Source organism: Beta vulgaris, chromosome 1 (assembly GCF_026745355.1).
Source record: "Beta vulgaris subsp. vulgaris cultivar EL10 chromosome 1, EL10.2, whole genome shotgun sequence".
NCBI lineage: Eukaryota > Viridiplantae > Streptophyta > Magnoliopsida > Caryophyllales > Amaranthaceae > Beta > Beta vulgaris.
In genome coordinates this window covers 8,764,559-8,785,845 of record NC_079202.1, presented here as the reverse complement: position 1 = coordinate 8,785,845, position 21,287 = coordinate 8,764,559, and the positions used below count along the sequence as shown (strand labels likewise).

At 39.3% G+C, this 21,287-nt stretch overlaps 1 long non-coding RNA gene across 1 annotated transcript; it reads left to right on the top strand.

Moving 5' to 3' along the window:
* The first annotated feature begins 2,488 nt into the window (after positions 1 to 2,488).
* On the top strand, positions 2,489 to 9,346 carry LOC125498384 (uncharacterized). The gene is made up of 2 exons (XR_007275371.1): positions 2,489 to 2,624; positions 8,846 to 9,346. It is a non-coding gene; the product is annotated as an uncharacterized LOC125498384 (long non-coding RNA).
* The last annotated feature ends 11,941 nt before the right edge of the window (positions 9,347 to 21,287 follow it).

Genomic DNA, 21,287 nt, shown 5'->3' with positions numbered 1-21,287 from the left:
GAGGTAAAAAACCTGTAATCTCACAATAACATCCAAGTCTTTTTCCACGGCAGTACGACACTTCAAGTATGGTCGGGACCATAATATTAAATGATACCATCAGTGAAAGAGACAACCAGAGTGGCCTGGGAAAGAATTGAAAGGAACACCCAGGATAATATTGCTCCCCTATTTCAACTATTCTTCCAGAGTTGTGATTTTTGAAAGAACATTAGTATCCCCTTTAGTCCCTCACCTTTCTCCTCCCTCCTTCACAAATTATTCTCCTAAGATATTGTAACCGTGAAGGGCGATTGACCCACTCTTAACAGCAGTAGCTTATAATAATATCAATAGTTCAGCACTTTTATCATCATTCTAATTTCTGAGAATCCTTAAAAACGAGAAAGACAAACTTTTATGTTCAAGGAATTATACAGAGTAGTGAATTGCATCATCAGAAGTCAAAAGACACATATTTGAATAGAGGAATGTATAAACACTTGTAAGAACAAGCTACAATCAATGCACTATTTAACTAATATCAAACCCAATCACTGCCAAGTGTTACTATATTATCCACATCTACCACATGTAGATCCCACTCGGCACAGGTTAGAGCTAAACAAACATTACACAGAATCCCTGATTCTACCTAGAAGACGAGACAATACCATGAAAGATATAAAATGAAAAACAAAAACAAGAACATAATTCATCATTCTCTAGCTAGTATAACAATTCAAGAGATAAGCAGAACACAAATAAAGTTTTACTCACAAGGATCTCAAAGACTATCCCAGGCATATACTATCTTTTATTCTATAATCCAAAGACTATCCTCTTTGATGGGGGTAGATTGGGGGAGGGAACCAATGAAGTGACAAAGATGCTTATCAAACCAGTGGACCTATGAGGCTCCTAAGAGAGCAAGCTTGGCATGGAAGGCATTTTGTGCTACTAAACAATGCTTTAACACTCAGATACAACGCTGGTCTTGGATGGAAGCTAGTCATTACTCCATAAAGAGGGCTTATAAGTTTCTGCAGGGTGGTAAGGATACAGTTTGTTGGGCCAAGGATGTGTGGAACAAGCTAACAGTGCCAAAACACCGAAGTTTCCCTCTGGCTTGTTACGCACTTTAAGCTACAAGCCAGAGTTCAATTAGCAAAAAAAGGCACCTTCCCTGTAACATCTTGCTGCATTTGTGGCAATGCAGAAGAATACCAAAGGCGCTATTTACCAGATTGCTATCACAGTAAAACCTGCATTTAGTAACGGCTTCAATGCTGCTAACCAAAACCTGGAGTATGACTTTGTGTACTAGAAGAACTAGCAGAGGAAGCTACTCAGGAAAGGATACTGTTCTAGCTACTTTAGCAGCTACTATCTACTATTTGTGGAAAGCCAGGAACATAGCTCTAAGGCAGTGCAAGGTTATATGCGAAGATAGCAATGTAAAATTTATAAAAAAAAAACTCAAAAAGCATATAAACTGAACAAACTCTTAATCAGATTCAATAAGAGAAATATCCAATATCAATTCAAGGCAAATAAAAAAAAAAGGTAGCAAAAGAAACATACATTATAGAGGAAGAGATAACCACCAGACAGACATCAAAACACCAAATTATGCAAACAAACAAAAAAAACCAAGCAAAGCATAATAGGTATCAAACTTAAGTCCCTAATCAAAATATCAAGCAACTAAATCATTATCTCCCTTTGCTGTTCTTTGTTTCTCTTCAGTTTCTTAACCAATTTTCGACCAGCAAAAGTCACTATCTTACCTCGAAATTCCTACTTCACAGGTGAATAAATTACAACCACAAATAAAACTATCATCCCCAAATTAAGATTGACATTGTAATCTCAAGAAAAAACATTATTACATTGTGATATAGACAAGAAATTAATTTCAAAAATACAATCCCAGCTAATATTATAATTCCTAAATTAAAAATAACAATCATATATCAAGATATAATCATACAAGGTGTATTTGGGAGTCTTTTCCTTCTCGTTTCCTTTGCCAAGATTAATTTTAAGTACAAGTGTTCAAAGATCTTGTATGGACACACCATGTCTTTTTTTCACACATAAAACAAAATATAGCCAGATAACAAAAGAACTAAATACATAAAACGTCAAAAAAAACATGAGGGTTTGTCTTTAGCACGACTGTAATTGCGAAACCAAACAAAAACTTCAATCAAACCATATGAAAACGACTATAGAAGAACCGAGTACCACATAGTACAGTACAAAAAACTTCACTGATTACACAATCACTTATAATAAATTCAATTTTTATTAATTGAAATTTACAACGAATGATCAGAATTCAACAAAAATTAAAATTCCACTGTTATAACAACGGCCAAAACAGGGCAAACAATACCAATCACCATAGCACCACCAGATATAAGATCCCAATCACCAAAACTACAAACAATACAAAAAAAAAGGAGGTAGACACAGAGATAACATACTGATAAAGTAATTAGGGTATGAAGGAGTAGACAAAGAATAGAAAATGAGAGATCTAGTAAGCATGAACTTACCCAAGGTTGCTGCTGAGCATCAAGATGACAAAGAAGGGAAGACAATCAACAGAAAGCTTGATGAACAGCCACAATTAGATGGTATACAAACGTCTTCTTTTTCATTTTCATTGAAATTTATTTCCAGATCTTTGGTTTAAAACTCTTTTTATTACTGCTATGATACGATTATTCATCAATCTCAATCATAGAGCACAGAAAAGTTTTAACTTATTTAAAGACAATGGTTGTGTAACATATCAAGGCTCTTCATTGAACCTCAAGAATCCTGTAGCAGAATCTCGACACTATGAGATTAGTATAGGGTATGCGTACTAGAATTAAAGCAGAGTATGATTAAAATACTTAACATAATGTAATGGTACCAAAAAAATGGAAAGTACTCATAAAATAGCCAAGACATTAGAATTTTGTGGATTGACTCTTGCAATTCTTTATACAAGAAGCAAAAGAGGTAAAGTAAGGTAAGTAAATATTGATTATCAAAAATTTATGAGCAAACCATTTCCAATAACCATCAGCAAATCAGATTGCAACCTTTGGTGCAAATGTTAATCACAGAATTAATAAAATTGAATATAGGTTTCAAAGTTTAAAGCTACCTTTACATCCTGTGACTATCAATGTACAGATGAGAGGGATAATATGACTAACTGACTATCAATGCTTTGCAAAATTTTGAATTAATCATCAAAAAACTTGTACAAATTAGGTCATTCACAATTAGCCACAATACAGATGAAGAAACAAAAAAACAAGCAACAAGCGGAAACATCAATACCAACTAAGCATTGGTCTCGACGAAAACGTTAAGTTACAAAATAGACAATGTGAGGCGATCAAGACCACTATGCATTGCAAAACACAAAAGCACCAATGTATATAAAAAAAAAATCAATACGACTTATTGATTAACTAACAATCTCGAAAATCTGAATCCATATCCATAATGAATTGATTGTCGTTATTCTTGACAGTCCTTATATCTTGTGACAGTTTCAAACCAACCATGTGATGGTGTTCAAGAAACTTCAATTGAGTATCCAGCTTACTCCAATTGAACCACCATGGCAACACACAGAAAAGCAAAAATGCAATCGTCAACCCCAAAACCGTATACCAGATACCGCACGCAGTGTGGTATTTAACCACGAAGCTCAGAAAATTATTCGAGAAACTGCATTGCAGTGTGAATGTCAAGAATGTATTCATCAAATTATCCATTTTTTCTTTTCCTTGTATTACATCAGAAATCCAATCACATTTCTTCTTGTAAAGCTCTTTCGAATAATCTTCCAAATTTGTCGATTTCAACCTCTGAATATCTTCTTAGATCTCAGACGCCTCCAATTTCACCTCAGACACACATGATTTCACTTTCAAAACTGTTGATCCAACTTCATTTAGTAGCTTTACGAATTCAACTTTACCTTCCCGAATCTTTTTGAATATCTACTGCTGATATTGCGGAATCATTGTTCTCACGTTTCTCTTTCATCACTGATATTTTAAGATCAACAATGTCGTTTAGTTTCGATTCCATCTTTCCCATCTCAGTTTCATTCTTACTCATAATTTCCTCTACTTTAACTTGTGAAATCTCAGTTAATATGTCTTGCCAATTTTCAAGAATTTCGCCTAAATTTTCATGGAAATTCGCATTATCGGCTCCCATGATTAGCAGAAAAAGAACTTTAGTGAACGTCCCACTTTGTTCAAGAAAATGGCCATCGAAAGATTGATAGCATCTGTCTCAGGCTCCACTCTAGTACAACCATGCCTCAGCGCGACATATGGCCGAATTCCAGCGAGCTCGGACTCGTTGAACAACAACCAACGCAATCTTCCCATCCTCACCTCTTATGACCACACCGAGTCCCACACCATTAACACCAAACACAGTAGCATCTTTGTTTATCCGAACACACCCGTCCCTTGGAGGGCTCCAACTCGAACGACAAGTGAAGCCACACGATGGTGGAGATCGACCCATGACAGCAGCAGCATAACCCTTGTAATCCTGCACCAACTTCAAGAAACCAGCCACCCCCACCTCCTTGTTCAACCATGACTCACCATGAGTCACCGAATTGTGGTATGACCACGATGCCCAAGCAAGTGCCATCAAAGAGAAAAGATCTTGCTTGTCCAGTTTTGCATTCATCCAAACAAATAACTCCATTAAAAAAGTCACAGGAGCATCATTAATATAATTAGAGAAAGAGGAGCCTTCCTAGATAGAGGCAACTAAAGGGCTGTGAAACTGAAACATAGCATGAACTATAGACTCATAGCCACATAACAATGATTACAAAGGCCATCATCAAGGATATGACGGTCATGTAACCTACCTCTCGTAGTGATGTGAATCTTAATAAAAATTCACTTAGCTAGGCTCGTTTAGGTAGTTTAGTGGATTTGATCGAAAGCAAGTTTGTATTTTTTTTGTAGTTTTTATGTATTTAGTAACAAGATATGATGAACCCAGGTGTATTTCAGCTCACGGTTCAACTGGGTTTTTGATTCACTTGTAAAACAAGGGTTTTTGGATTCTCTCCTGAAACTCAAAATAACTCCAACAACTCTACTATTCCATATAGCCGAAAATCCTTTATATAATACAAGATTTCCTAAACCTAATTGAATTAGAAAAACAACTAAACTTATTTATCTTTATTTAAGGATCAAGATAAATAATTATCCTATCTTTAACTAACTACTTCACACGCCTAAATAGAATCAATTAGGAAATACTTTGACTCAATGATAAGGAATTAAACTCCTAAAATAATAGGATTCCTTTATCATTTACACACTTAATTAAAATAAACAGAAATTTAAAACCCTAAATTACATAGAATCCTAACAGAACTAGAATTCCATATAATTATTATTATTTCCATATCAAACTCCCCCTCTAGAAAAAAACTTGTCCACAAGTTTTAGTCTGGGAAGCATGGAACCAAATCACAGGATGGAAATGTTGCACATATTCCATTTCCTAGGAGCACTTTGAATGTCTCAAAGCCAACTTTTTCCACAATCTCAAATGGTCCTTCATCCATAGGTTCTCCATCTTTATGATTCACATGAAGCTTTTGAGCAGAAGTGACAACCATACTTTGTCTCCAAATCCATCTTAAACCTTGGCGCATTTGAGAATTTGTTGTCTCCCTTCCTTTTTGTTTTGGGCTGTTTTTAAAACTTCATGATGACATGAACTTATGCATACATGAGCTTTGCTTTGGCTTTCCTTTCTTTCTCCTTGGGCGCCTATTAGGTGGTAAGGATTGCAAAACATTCTTTTATCCCCCATTAAAACTGAATAAGCATTAGTTTTACCATTATGCATCACATGTCTATCACTTTGCCATGGTCTTCCAAGTAAAATAGAACATGCAGTCATAGGTAAAGCATCACACCAAAGTTGATCCATGTATTCACCAACACGAAAACCAACTAAAGCTTGTTTACGTACCCAAATGCCATCATCATTCAACCAGCTTAGTTTATAAGGATGTGGATGCTTGCGCATTTGCAGATTTAAAGTTTCAGCCATAGACGAATCACAAACATTAGTACATGAACCACTATCAATGATAAAAGAACAAACTTTACCCTTGATTATGCAGTTTGAATGGAATATAAATTGTTACGTTGCTCATCCACAGAATCATCATCATGAGAAGATAATAAAGAGCGACGAATTAGCAAGGAAGGATGCTCTTGTTCCGGGGCACAGATAGGTTGACTCGACCAAAATTCATCCTCATCCATGGGAGGAGCCGGAGGGTGTGGTTCTTCGGCCAAATAGAGGACCAATTCTTCACGAGTGGTGAGGGTGGTGTTAGGGCATTCCCTTGCAATGTGGCCGAGGCCTTGACACCGAAAACATTGCGTTTTCTTACTTCGAATAGGACCAGTAGAAGGGGAAGATGTTGGGTTTGCTGGCGCGGGTGGTGGAGAAGTAGTAGAAGTACTCGGCACGTCAGGCGTTGGGTGGGAAGGCGTGGCCGAAGGTGTTGGCGCAGGCATAGAAGCAGCCCATGGAGTACGTGTGCGATTTTCCTTTAGTTGTCGCTCAATCTTTGTAGCCAAAAGACATACATCATCAAACGTGACATAGGTTTGTAGTTCCACCATATTTGCGATTGAACGATGTAAACCAAGTAGAAAGCGCGCAATTTTTTGTTCATCCTCCTCCTTTATATCACACGCCATATGTAGTCTCTCATACTCCTTAATATATTGCTCTACAGTGAGGTTAGCTTGGCGCAAGGAATTGAGGCGCACAAAGAGTTCTTGGCGGTATGTGCGGGGCACGAATCGTTTTCGCATCTTGACCTTTAGAGATGACCAACAATCAAGAGGGGTTTTTCTTCACGAGCACGTCTTGTGCGCGTAGATTCATACCACAAGGAAGCATATTTAGTGAGCTTTAGGATAGCATACGAAAATCTAGAGCCATCACTCAAATTTTTATGATCAAAGAACCGATCCAATCTGTTTTCCCACTCCAAGTATGCTTCGGGTCAAGATCACCTTCAAAGGTTGGGAGGTCAGCCAACCTTAAATCATCCTCACGTCGAGGGTGATGTGGCGGGGGTCGGGCGAACTGGGTGTCACGCTCAAGGGCTGAGACCTTCGTGGCAAGTGCCGCAATTTGTGCGGTGAGTTGTGCGAGGCTATCTGCGAGCAGCTCGTCTTTAGCGTCGCCCATGGTGCGCTAGGGTATCGAGGATGGACGAGGGTGTGCGAGGCGAGGCGCGAAGGGTAGGCGCAAGTGAGGCGCGCTGAGCGAAGGATGAGGCGAGGCTGGACTAGCGGGATGTGCGAGGGAGTGCGTGGGAGTGGTGGAAGAGCAGCCACACCAATTGATGTGAATCTTAATAAAAATTCACTTAGCTAGGCTCGTTTAGGTAGTTTAGTGGATTTGATCGAAAGCAAGTTTGTATTTTTTTGTAGTTTTTATGTATTTAGTAACAAGATATGATGAACCCAGGTGTATTTCAGCTCACGGTTCAACTAGGGTTTTTGATTCACTTGTAAAACAAGGGTTTTTGGATTCTCTCCTGAAACTCAAAATAACTCCAACAACTCTACTTTATTCCATATAGCCGAAAATCCTTTATATAATACAAGATTTTCCTAAACCTAATTGAATTAGAAAAACAACTAAACTTATTTATCTTTATCTTAAGGATCAAGATAAATAATTATCCTATCTTTAACTAACTACTTCACACGCCTAAATAGAATCTAATTAGGAAATACTTTGACTCAATGATAAGGAATTAAACTCCTAAATATAATAGGATTCCTTTATCATTTACACACTTAATTAAAATAAACAGAAATTTAAAACCCTAAATTACATAGAATCCTAACAGAACTAGAATTCCATATAATTATTATTATTTCCATATCACGTAGCCAAGGCATCTGGGCACGCTCTCCAAATAAAATGGCTCAACTTAGGGGGACTGCCAACATTCCAAACCGCTTGCCACACCTCACTATTATCACCACCAAAACGCTCCGCCCACCCACACAAATGGCCTAACCTCCCAAACTAATAACCAGATTTTGTAGAATATATGCCATCAAACGCCGGCCACCAATATAATACATCTTTAGGCTTCCTCTCACTAAGCGGGATGTCTAACACACGTACAACATCTTCCTCCATGAGATGAATGAAAAGTGCTTTAGGATCCCATCCATCTTCACCAATAAAATCCGCCATCCGAAGATCTGCTGAACTTTCTAAATTAGGCGTAAGAACCAAATTAGAGGAGTCCCCCGGGAGCCAAGAATCATCACATACTCTGATGTCACGGCCATCGCCCACTCTCCATTTCAACCCCTCCAACAACAGTGCCTTCGCACCCCAAATACTACTCCACACAAAGCTTGGATTAAAACCCCTCAAAGCTTGTAGAAAGGTGTCATTTTTGTAATATCTAGAGCTCATCACATCATGAACTAAAGAGCCAGTATCACACATCAATCTCCATCACTGTTTAGCAAGAAGAGCTTCGTTAAAAATTTTATGATCCCAAAAACCCAAGCCACCATACGATTTTGGTAAACACAACCGTTCCCAACTCAACCAATGCATCTTCCTCTCAGAACCCGAATTTCCTCATCACATTAATAAGAATCATTCAAGTTTAAGATCAATTCAGCCAATCAGAATAATCAGAAAAAGAATCATGTTAAGTTTACCATATGTATATAAGCTATAATGTGTTTTTTGAGAGTATAGTTTCATTCTTACATTCACTCTTTGTGGTAAATAGGTTTTAGCGAAATTCTTGAAAAGTGGCAAAACATATTAAATGAGATTTCACAAGTCGAAGTAGAGGAGATTATGAGTAAGAATACAGCTGAGATGGGAAAGATGAAATCGAAACCAAACGACATTCTTGATCTCAAAATTCAACGATGAAAGAGAAATGTGAGAACAATGATTCCGCAATATCAGCAGTAAAAGATCTAATCACTGAGATTTTCAGAAAGATTCGGGAAGATAAAGTTGAATTCGGAAAACTACTAAATGAAGTTGGATCAGCAGTTTTAAAAGTGGAATCATGTGTGTCTCAGGTGAAATTGGAGGCGTCTGAGATCTAAAAAGACATTCAGAAGTTGAAATCGACAAACTTGGAAAATTACTCGAAAGAGCTTTACAAAAAGAAATGTAATTGGATTTCTGATGTAATACAAGGGAAAAAAAATGTATAATTTGATAAATACGTTTTTGACATTCACACTACAATGCAGTTTCTCAAATAATTTTCTGAGCTTCGTGGTTCAATACCACACCGCGTGCGGTAACTGGTATACGGTTTTAGGATTGATAATTGCATTTTTGCTGTTCTTTGGGTTGCCATGATAGTTCAATTGGAGTATGTTGGATACTCAATTAAAGTTTCTTGAACACCATCACACGGTTGGTTTGAAACTGTCACAGGATATAAGAACTGCCAAGAATAACGGCAATCAATTCAATATGGATATGGATTCAGATTTTCCAGATTGTCAGTTAATCAACAAGTCGTACCGAAATTTTTTTCTAAACATTGGTGCTTTTGTGTTTTTACAATGCATAGTGGTCTCGATTGCCTCACATTGCCTATTTTATAACTTGGCGTTTTCGTCGAGGCCGGTGCTTAGTTCTATATATTTCGTCTAGAAAATTGGGTTGGATGGTTAGGGCACTCAACAATTTTTCTACTTCCCCTTCATGAACCACCTCTATCTGGAGTCTACAAATTTCCTCATAAAGTTTGTCGACAACCACCAAGGTATTCAGGCTATGGCTAGACTTGCGACTTAATGCATCAGCAACAACGTTTGCTTTACCCTCATGGTCTAAATCATAATCCTTAATGAGCTCTAACCATATGCGCTGTCTTATATTAAGGTCTTTCTGGGTGAAGATGTATTAAAACTAAGATATCTTTGGTGCTTAAAAATTAATATGGTGAAATTACAAATGAGGCAGAGTGGAGGTAGCTAGGACGGGCTAACTGGATTACTAATTTGGTTCGTACCCTGTCCCCGAACCTTGTCTCTGGCTTATTGTTTCGGGTGTCTGTGAACCTTTGAATGGCGCAATGGAGACTCCCTTTATTCCAAAGCACGCTCTGTCCTCACCGGCAAGGGCTCAGCTCCCTCGACATAGGCCCAATAGTCACGCCTACAGATTGGCGACTCCGTTGGGGAAATTCTCCTTAGGGTTATCATTCCTAAGGACGAGCGGACAAACTTGAAAGTCTCGTAATTTCACCATAATAATTTTTAAGCATGTATGCATAATTAGGAACACGGTCTTTTATGGGCATGTTATATGCTCGAGACCCTCATAAGGGGGGTTTAGCTATTGTTGTTAGTGATTACTGATCATTAGCAACCTTAACTAGCCTATCCCTCCCATGCGTATCCCATGTTACTGATGTGGGTCACAAGGGTCTTCCTTCTGCATCGCTCGTCATGGCAGTGATGGATTCAGTATCGAATATTCCCCCACGTATGGTACCCTCTTTGACCAAACCAGACTAACCTTAGCTTGACTCTACATGTAGCATCGTTTAGGTGTGACAATGTGTGCATTTGTGACCTACTAGACTAGTGTCGATAACCTAGACCCTTAGCTCAATCTAATTCCTATCCTAAGTTCAAGCTGACTCAATGCCAAGTCTAGTCCATTAGATCACAAGTTCAAGACTTAGTTCAAGACCCAGTCTTGGTTCACTAGCTCAAGCTTGCTAGGGCAAGACCCCTAGTCCAAGACCTTTAGTTTAAAATCAAGACCACTAGCTCAAGACTTAGTTCAAGACCATTAGTTTAAGGCCTCTAGCTTACTCCACAATCCAGTTCATAGTTCAATTCACAGTCCATCCCACTAGTTAAAAGACCACTAGTTCAGTCCACTAGTTTGGTTCGCTAGTCCAAGTCCCTTAACACTAGTCCAAGTCTCATAGTTCAAGTCCATTAGTTCAAGGTCAAACACAATTTTCAAAACAAAATCAAATGGGGTCCTTTTCCAAAACAATAAGCTCAGTCACACAGGCCCAGCTCAAGTCAAACCTTAGGTCTAGGTACCTTACAACCGAGTTAGGTCCAACCTTAGACCCATTTATCTCAAGTCCACCATCAAGTTTAAGCACCTTAAAACTAAACTAGGTCCAACCATAGGCCCTATCTATTTCAAGTCCAAGTCCAGTCTTTGATTAAGAACCTTAAAACTGAATTAGGTTCGACCTTTAGACCCAATACCATTTCAAGTCTAGACTTTAAGAGACCCAAAACCGATGTAGATCCAACTAGGCTCCTTTAAGTTCAATTTTAAGTCCAAGTTAGGTCTAAGAACCTTAAGACCGAATTAGGTTCGACCTTAGGCCCGATACAGTTCCGATTCTAATTTTTGAACCTTAAGACCGGATCAGGTTCAACCTTAGGCTCGATACAATTCCGGTTCCAATTTTAGAACCTTAAAACTAAATTAGGTTCGACCTTAGGCGCGTTACAATTTCAATCCCAACCTTAGGTTTATAAACCTTAACCTGACATAGGTTCAAGCCTAGGCCCATTCTTTTTCAATTGACACAATAGGTCTAAGCGGCCCTTAATATGGCATAGGTGCAACTTAGCAAACCCTCAAGTCTAGCACCTTAACACAGAATTAGGTACAGACTTAGGTTGACACATGACCCATGACACGTGACACGTTACAAGCCCAAGTCTTTGAGTCTAGAACCTTAAAACAGAGTTAGGTCCAAACATTGACCCATTCAAGTCCAGTTCCAGGTTCAGCCCTTATGTCTAGTACCTTAAGACCGAGTGAGGTTCAGAGTTGAGTTCTTTCTATTTTTAGTCCAATGTCAAGGTCTTATTTTTTAAATTCTAAATCTAAGTTTCTTGATTTCAGCAAGATTGTGAAGGCTCGAGACCTGCATTTAGGCCCCAGAAGCCCGACATGCTCCTGTCCTCCAAGGTACTTATATTCCTAGAAAGATCCGCTCATACCATCCAACTCAATACCAAATGGCATCACTGAAGCCCATCTCACTACTATTCTTTCCCAGCTCCAAACCATGAATACTTGCCTAGAGGCTCATGAAAAACAGAATGAAGAGCTTAAAAAGAAGCCTGAGCAAGAACCGCCCAAAGACCCTCCTCACACCAAAGGCGCTAGTTATCAGATTGCTATCACAGTAAAGCATGCATTTAGTAACGGCTTCAATGCTGCTAACAAAAACCTGGAGTATAAGACTTTGTGTACTAGAAGAACTAGCAGAGGAAGCTACTCAAGAAAGGATACTGTTCTAGCTACTTTAGCTGCTACTCTCTACTATTTGTGGAAAGCCCGGAACATAGCTCTAAGGTAGTGCAAGGTTATATGCGTAGATAGCAATGTATAATTTATAAAAACATACTCAAAAAAATCATAATCAAGCATGTTATAGGTGATAAAATAAGTGTGAATGAATGATAGGATCTATTTGCTTCTTTGTTTTACTGAGGTGTGTATGAATAAAAACTAATACCACAAGTGCACGGTGTACGATATAGCATAACTAGTAAATACGGGTCGAACCCACAAGGATGTTAATATTAAATCATATTACCCAATTAATTATATGAATTTACCCACTTAGAGTCAACTACAATTACTATAGCAAGAAATAATCTATTAGAAATAAAGAAAGAAAATTAACTAAGACTAATTAACTAAGATTAGAATCAAAATTAAAAATATAGGAAATACTAAAGAAACTACTAAATCGAAACTACACATAGACCAAATAAAACTAATAGTAGAACACCACTATGAACTAAAATAGCAAAGAAATAAATATACTTACTCGTAAGAACTAAGAATCATCAACATCATGTAATATGATATAAGACAAACAATAGCATAATTTAATGGTCATAAATAATTTAAGATATGAAAAACAAAACTAAAACTAAACCTAGCTCTACTGAAATTCTAAATCTAGCAAAATAATCAACTGAAACACTATAGCATAAAAGACAAAAGCTTTAATTTGTAATCATCTTTGAAAACTAGATAACAATGGAAACTAGAAAATCCCACTACTACATGCACGTAATTGATTACAGCATTAGGAATGGAACATAGATTGAGGACATAACTATAATTATATGTGAGAAATTAAAACTGCAAGTCTATAAATTTAAAGAACGACAATTCGTAAAATAAAACCAACAATAAGATAACATAACTACTCTAGATCAGGTTAAGCAAAGAAAATATGGAATTGACAAAACAATTGAATATGAAATCAAGGAAAAGGAACGAAATTACCAAAGTCGATTAATAAAATAGATAGAAAATACTGAAATTGAACTTAGCTTCGCCGCCGTTGTCACCCCGTCGGCAATAACAAGTTCAGAACTAGTGTATTCCACCACGGTCACCAGTGGCTAGACAAAACGACCCATCAACTAAAACGTAAACCTAAGGCCTTGTTTGGTTGACAAAATAAATCATGGAAAGTGTAAAATTCCTAGGATGTAGAAGTATATGAAGTTGTTTGGTTGGCAAAACCATGGGAATTTGCATTTCCTAGGAAGTTTTACTTCCTCCAAAATGGAGGAAATTACTTACCTAGGTCCCCCTAAATAAGTCCCATTATCACAATTTTACACTTCCTAGGAATTTCAAATACAGAGGAAAAATAACTTCCTCGGAAATATTTCCTATATACAACCAAATAAGGCCTAAAACTATTGTGAGAATGTTGTGCAAATGTATTGTGTTGTTGCTGCAGCTGCTTCTTCCCTTCGTGAGGCTTAGGGTATGAGAGCCCCTCTTCTGCGTTGTTTTTTTTTTTTTTTGGTGAAATAGGTGACTTTAATTAATTAATTAAGCTATTACATCAGAGTTTATCATTGTCTCGTCCAAGCTTACAATACAATCCTCATGATAGTCATCCATACAAAAACTAGGGGGAGTGGGGAGAAACTTAGTTACATTAATGATCCCATCTAGGTCCTCCGTCTTCTTTGCCAAAGCATCCGCTATTTTGTTAACCTCCCTTCTGCAGTGCATTATCTTGATTTCCTTAAAGCTCTTACTCAACTCCCTGCAATTTTTGACAACACTCGCAAAATGGTTAGTATGGGTCATCCATGGGTTACAAGTTGGGTGGCTACTTTGCAGTCCGAAAATAAGACCAAACTTTGAACGCCTCTATCCTTGGCTATAGTCAAACCTTCCCTAATTCCCAGTAATTCTGCTAACAAGGCATTACATGCAAAGGTGCACTTTTGGAAACCTACAACCCACCTTCCCTTATGGTCTCTCACTACCCCCCCAATCCCACTAGGTACGTTGGCTTGAAAGAAAGACGCATCTACATTTACCATCATCCAGTCTCTTGGAACATGGTGGGTTAACCTTAGTCTACAAACAGGATCACTCGATTTCTTTATACTCACGTTTGCTTTTAGGTAGAAAAGGGCTGCACTGACAGCCTTGTTAATAATTTCAAGCGGTTTGAGCTGGGAGGTATCCGGTCTAAACACACAGTGATTCCTACTTAACCATATTTCATAAAGCAAGAAAGGATATACATGGGACCAAGGGACCATCCGAAACATTGATTGGCATCTAAGGTTCTCTTGGATCCATTCCAACACGGAACTTCCTTGGTTGAGATCTACAAACATATGCTCCCAGACTTCTCTTGATTTGCTACACCACCTAAATATATGGTCAACATCTTCCACGGGATGAGCACATCGGGGACAAAATGAGTCAGTTGAAATAGAACGTTGGTGTAGGAGTTTTTTATGAGGTAAACGGTCAAGGCATGCAAGCCAGAAAAAGAATTGGATCTTTGGGCTTGTGTTTATTTTCCAAACCCATTCAATATCAATGTAAGGAGTGGCAGGAATCTGGATTAAGTAGGCCAGGGAAAGTGAGAATCCCTCATGCGATAGGAAATCAGGACAAAGAGTATCATTCCCACCGTCCTTAGCTGGCGGGGGTCGACTAAGAATGCGGTCTACTATACCTTGTGGGAGATAGAGACTTATCCTAGAGAGATTCCAATTTCCATCAACCACTAAGTCCCTTACCCGCAAGTGGTCTTCCACTAGGCTCAGAGGGCCATGCACAAAACTCCGTAACTTTCCTATATTCAGCCAATCATCATGCCACATGCTAAGCCCCTCTCCATTTCCTACACACCATGAGCTGTTTTGAGCTAGCAACTCCCATCCTTTCCCTATACTTCTCCAAACTTGCGACCCATTTGCAAAAGCTGTGACATGGTTTCCACTTAGGTACTTGGATGTTATGCACTTCTGTGCCAGGTTTGGAGGGCCCTGAGCAAGTTTCCAGCCAAGTTTAGCCATATAAGCTTTGTTCATGAGATCTTGTTTTCGAATTCCTAGACCTCCTTGGCTTTTGGGTCGAAAGGTTTTTTCTTTCCCCACTAAATGGATTTTCTTATGCTGCTCCTCATCACCCCACAAAAAATTGTTACATATGGTATCCAGGTCTTTTAAAGTGCTCGCGGGGAGGTAGGTTGCCTGCATGTAATAAGCAGGTATAGTAGAGAGTGTAGAGGAGATTAAACAAAGTCGCCCTGCCTTGGAGAGGAATTTTGTTTTCCACCTGGCCAACTTGTTTTTCACTTTATCTACCACAAATTGCACTTGACTCCTCGTAGGTCTTTTATGGGATAAAGGCATACCTAAGTATAAGCCTAAGTTTTCATTTTCCTCAATGTTGAGAGTCTGTTGAAATAGATTTTTATGCTCCTCATTGGTATTGGGGGAGAAGACTAAACGACTCTTGTTTTCATTAATTTTTTGCCCCGAGATCTTACAAAATTGATTGAGCACCTGTCTAATAGCAAAAGCCGTATTTTCGTCCACCCTTCCAAAAAGAAGGAGATCATCTGCAAACATGAGGTGAGACACCGGCACCCTATCTTTCCCCACCCAGAATGGTGTCCAGTCTTTCCTAAGCGTGGCCTGATTTATGAGATGAGTGAGAGACTCTAGACAAATGTTAAACAGATATGGAGACATCGGATCTCCCTGCCTAAGACCTCTCGAGTGATTAAACGCCTTAGTTGCTCTCCCATTTACAAGAATGGATGAGGAGGATTGTGCAATACAGCTCATAATTAGGTCTATGGACGCATCATTCAAGTCAAGTTTCTGTAGACAAGTTCTAGCAAAGCTCCATTCAATTCTATCGTATGCTTTTTCCAGGTCAATTTTTAGGGCAAACCAACCGAGCTTACCTTTCTTTTTGTGCATAGAGTGCAGGATTTCTGAGGCAACTACGAGATTCACATCTGGACCTCTCCCTTTGATGAAACTGTTTTGATTTTGAGAAATCCAGAGGGGAACTAGAGGTTTTAGCCGATTGACTATTACTTTAGTGCAGAGTTTGTAGACCGTGTTACACAAGCTGATAGGGCGGAAATGTTTAACCGTTTCAGGTTGTTGTTGCTTAGGTATAAGGCAAATAAGAGCTTGGCACATTTCCCATGGTATTTTTGATTCTCGAAACCATTTTCTAAGGTTATCACAAACATCTTCCCCCACAGTACTCCACATTCGCTGGAAAAATAGTGGATGGAAACCATCCGGGCCAGGGGCCTTTAGAGGTTTCATTTGATTTAGGGCCGTTCTAATTTCCAGGTCAGATGGAGGGTATGAGATATCAATTTCTTGAGAACTAAGGTTCGAAGACCACTCACATGCAGGGTGGTCTGAGGTGTAGAGTTTTTGGAAGGCATCTATAATGTGCTCACGAATGCTAGCTTGGTCTTGGATATCGTTACCTACCTCATCTCGGATAGACATGATTCTACTAGCATTTCTCTTAATCATAACACTCCTATGAAAAAAGCTAGTGTTCCTCTCACCATCCTTAATTCTTTCCATTCGACTTTTTGTTATCCATAGAGTTTCTTCCTGAAGCAGAATGTCAACTAGTTCCCTCTGGAGATCAGTTTCTAAATCTTGATGAAAATTGGACATTGGGTTGATTTGGAGGTAAGCTTGGGTGCCACTTAGTCTTGCTAACACCCTTCTTTTCTTTTTGTACACATTCCCAAAAACCTCTAAATTCCACTCACTCAAACTATCTTGCATTTGTCCTAGCTGTCCCCCTATGCTATCCCCTGAATAAGGCCAGTTACACTTAACATGGTTAGCGAAATCCTCATGTTGCACCCACATTGGCTCGAACCTAAAGGGTTTTGGGCCTAACTTAACCGGAGCATTATCTAGACAAACTAGGATTGGGTTATGGTCCGATGTTATCCTAGGTAGGGTCCAAAGGTTAGAATTTGGAAATTTTAACAACCATTCCGGATTAACCCAGCCCCGATCGAGACGTTCAAAGATTGGATTATTTTTCCGCATATTAGACCACGTAAACTTTGGCCCATTATAACCCAAATCCACCAAATCACACGAGTTCATCGTAGATGCGTATAGGTCTGCACGATTGCGGTTTATTTTCCTTCCCCCAAATTTTCCCCTTGGTTAATAATTTCATTAAAGTCACCTACTACCAACCATGGACAATTAATACTACCAGCCATATCACATAAATCTTTCCACAATAACTTACGTGAATTAAAATCTGGGCTTGCATAAATAGAAGAAATAACAAAATTTTGGTTTGAGTTGTTTACCTCGATAACTCCATGTACTCCTTGAGTATTTCCTCCTACAACATGAAACTTCAAGCAAGTCGCATTCCATAAGAGAATAATACCCCCTGCAAAACCTCTCGGCTCCACAATATGCCACGAATCAAACCCAATATTCTGTAAAATGGCTACAGTTTTTTCACGGCATACTCTTGTTTCAACAAGAATGATTAAGGCTGGGTGGTGTTGTGCAATTAACAATCTGAGGTTTGGTTTAAATGAGGGCCTCGCTATCCCTCGCACGTTCCAATACAAGATTGACATATTACTTGGAAGGGATGGTTTTCCGTGGAACTTTTTCAGAAAATCCTCGTTTCCGGGTTCCCATGGGTTGATCGTCATTCCCCTCTCCATGCATGTTATCCTTTCCCGATGAGGCCATAATGCTACCTCTGACTCTCGAGGGAAGTTTAATCCTTTTTCCTCTACCCAAGTCACTGTGATGCCTAGTTGCTTGAGTGGGGGTTGGACTCTTGCTAGAAGTATAGCGTTTGTATTGCTCATCTCCATCATTCTGATCGGCCGAAATTGTACCATCACCATGGTGCGTGCCAATGGTAGGAGGGGTGTGGGGTCTAACCATGGGCCGAGATTTTGCAGAAGATCTCGTTCTACGTTCTCTACTCCTGCCTCGTTTTTCAAGAACCATTTGAGGAATATTTTCATTACTTTCGGAATATGAGCTGCATCTTGAAATTGGGGAATGTGAGCGTGGCCTAGCTCGGAGTTGGCATATAACAGAAGGTTCTGAAATAACTCTTGTGGTGGGTATGGGTTTAGCATTAAGGCTTTTCCTTCGGCTAGGGAGAGGTCCGTGAAGAAACCTTCCTCTTCCGGGATTCGGGTTAGAAAATCTACGTACCCTGGGTTGTATTCCGGCATTAATGGCAGGACTGGTCGGTTGAAAAGCAGCGGGTGATCGTACTTGACGATGTGAATGCGGGGTGGTGATGGGGTTGAAGGTGGGGAAAGCATTGGTGGTGGTGATGGGCAAAACACTTCCTCCTGTGTTTCCATTTTTTAAAAGAGGTGGCTGGGAATTTTTGTGGCTTTTTTTCGCGGTTATGACTCTTTTTGTAGGAGAGTCCCTGGGACTGCACGTAACAGATGGGAGAATTATAGACCCTGACTTAGCTTGGCCATCTTTCGTATTTTCATTGGCTTCACAGGAGATAGAAGCTTCTCCCAAATCTTGGATGTTCTGCAAAGCTGAAAATGGGTTAACATTGACAAGATTTGGGCTACTTTTTCCATTTTCCAAGGAGACTTCCTGCTGTTTTCTCTCTCCTCTTACTTTTTCATCTGGCGTGTGGGCCCTGTCTTTACCCATTGGCTCCTCCCCTTTTTTTGGGGTCCAACGTGTATTTACTCTGCCATGTTGAGTGGCATTTTGGTGATTTTGGGCATTCCCTTTTCTTCTACCTTTGGCTTCTTGCCATTCAATGCCATTGCTGCTGCTTTTCGGATGAGATTTTTGTTCAGTACTAGGAATATTTAGTTGACTTTTGAGCATCTCACATCTTTTCCTTTGGTGCCCAAATTTATTACACAACTCACAAAACCATGGTCCCTCACAAAAGACAAGCTCTTGGAATGACTGTCCTAACCATGCCCCTTTTGGAAGTTTTTTGTCTTTTTCCATCAATATACAAATGGCTGCATACCTCCTTCTCTCTCCCGATAGTGAATGAGCATCAATTTTTAGAACTTTTCCCAAGCAATTACCTACCTTTTCCAACAAGGCTTGGTTAAAGAATTCCAAAGGAAGTTCCGGCAGTAGAACCCACCTAGGTACTACTTTAATGGCCGTTTCCGATGGCTTGAAACCCGGCTCCCAGCACTGAACCCAGACATGGCTTCCCATGATCGACCATGGTCCACCCGTCAAAATATGAGCACGAGTTTCTTGGTCTGGGCATTTAATGCTATAAAAACCTTTTCCTGTTGTGATAAGTTGAAGGTCCCCTTGCCACTTCCAAATCTTCGTTAATTCTGCCTTTAGGAACTCCTTTGAAAAGGATCTTCCCATAATCTTGCAGATTATAGCGAGTTCCCAAGGTTTGCTGAGGTGAACATATTCCTCGAGGGATATAGGAACAAAAATTTCGTCTTCGCCTGACATGTGTATGGGTTTCGTAACTGAAAAAGGAAGATTAATAGGTGGGAGTGCACATGTTTTTACTAAGGAGATTTCCATCCCCTTTTGGGGGTCTGCAATGGCTTCTTTAAAGGATTTAATATGGCCAGGGTTTGAAAGAGAAGGTGAACTGGGAAGGGAGTTGGGAGGTATTGGTATTGGCGGCAGAAAATTAGGAGGAGGAGGGGTTTTGAAAGGGTTAATGGGCTGATTCGCGGCATCGGAGCTGGAGCCTGAGACTTCGCCGGCCGGAGTGCATGAGGTTTCCTCACTTTGTGCCGAAAGGGCGGTTATGGACGTTGTATATTTGGTGTTTTCTAATGGGTTGGATAGAGAGCTTTCTCTCTCATCCATTTACGGGATAATTTCAAACCATATCTTTGTTATGTTCATCCTCTTCTGCGTTGTTGCTTCCTCTTTATTGGTCTCGTGCCCTCAAGAAAACATACTGTTTTCTTTTCTCCTCTCTACAGCTACAGCCCGTATTTCAGCCCACCAAACAATAATGGGATTTGTCTCCTTTTCTTTTGGGTGGTGCCGTGTGGGATTTTGGCTTAAAAAAAAGCCATAGGTCTTTCTTTTCTTTCTTTCATTCTCTTTAGCTGCATCATGTGATGCGTGTCTTCCTTGTTTTAGTACAACATTGGGCTTTGGCCCATTTTCTTTCTAATTGATACAAATCACTCCTTTGCTTGTTATTTGGAACTCTTACTCTCTTATTTCGCAAACTAAATACCTATCATAAGATAAAAGACAAATTAAGCTCAATAGGTGATAAAAATTTCTATTATATAAGGAAAGGGGAGCAATGTGTCCTCTTTTAAAACGCCTATTTTGCCCCCCTTCCCTTTCTAAATTACAAAAGGAATTTCAAAATCAAAATTGGCACTCAAAGAAAACTATCGAAAATAAAAGTGATGAGAATTTTTTCATCCGTCACCTGATCCCTATCGGGAACGTCATTCTTCTCGAACCCGTAATTTTCACCCGCCCCGAATCCGATCCATTTCCATCCCTATCGAGAACGCCATTCTTCTCGAACCCGTAATTTTCTTTATCTTGATGATGAAAACGTCAATCTTTTCGAATCCATCACTTGCCAATCAAACAGGAATGTCATTCTTTTCGAACCTGCAATTTTTTTTTGTAATAGATCCGACAGAATATTGGGTGGATCAAATAACCATACCTTGGAGTTTCACCTAGTATTGCTCCACAATCCCAAGTATTAACAAAAAATCAATTCTCCTCTACATAACTTCGTGCCAATAACAAAAGAAACTTTCAAACCATAGGTATTATGCGGTTGTTTCACTATAAGAGGTTATCCTATTATCAATTATAAATTCTCATGGAGCCGAACTAAATCAAAGGGCAGCGCACCATCAA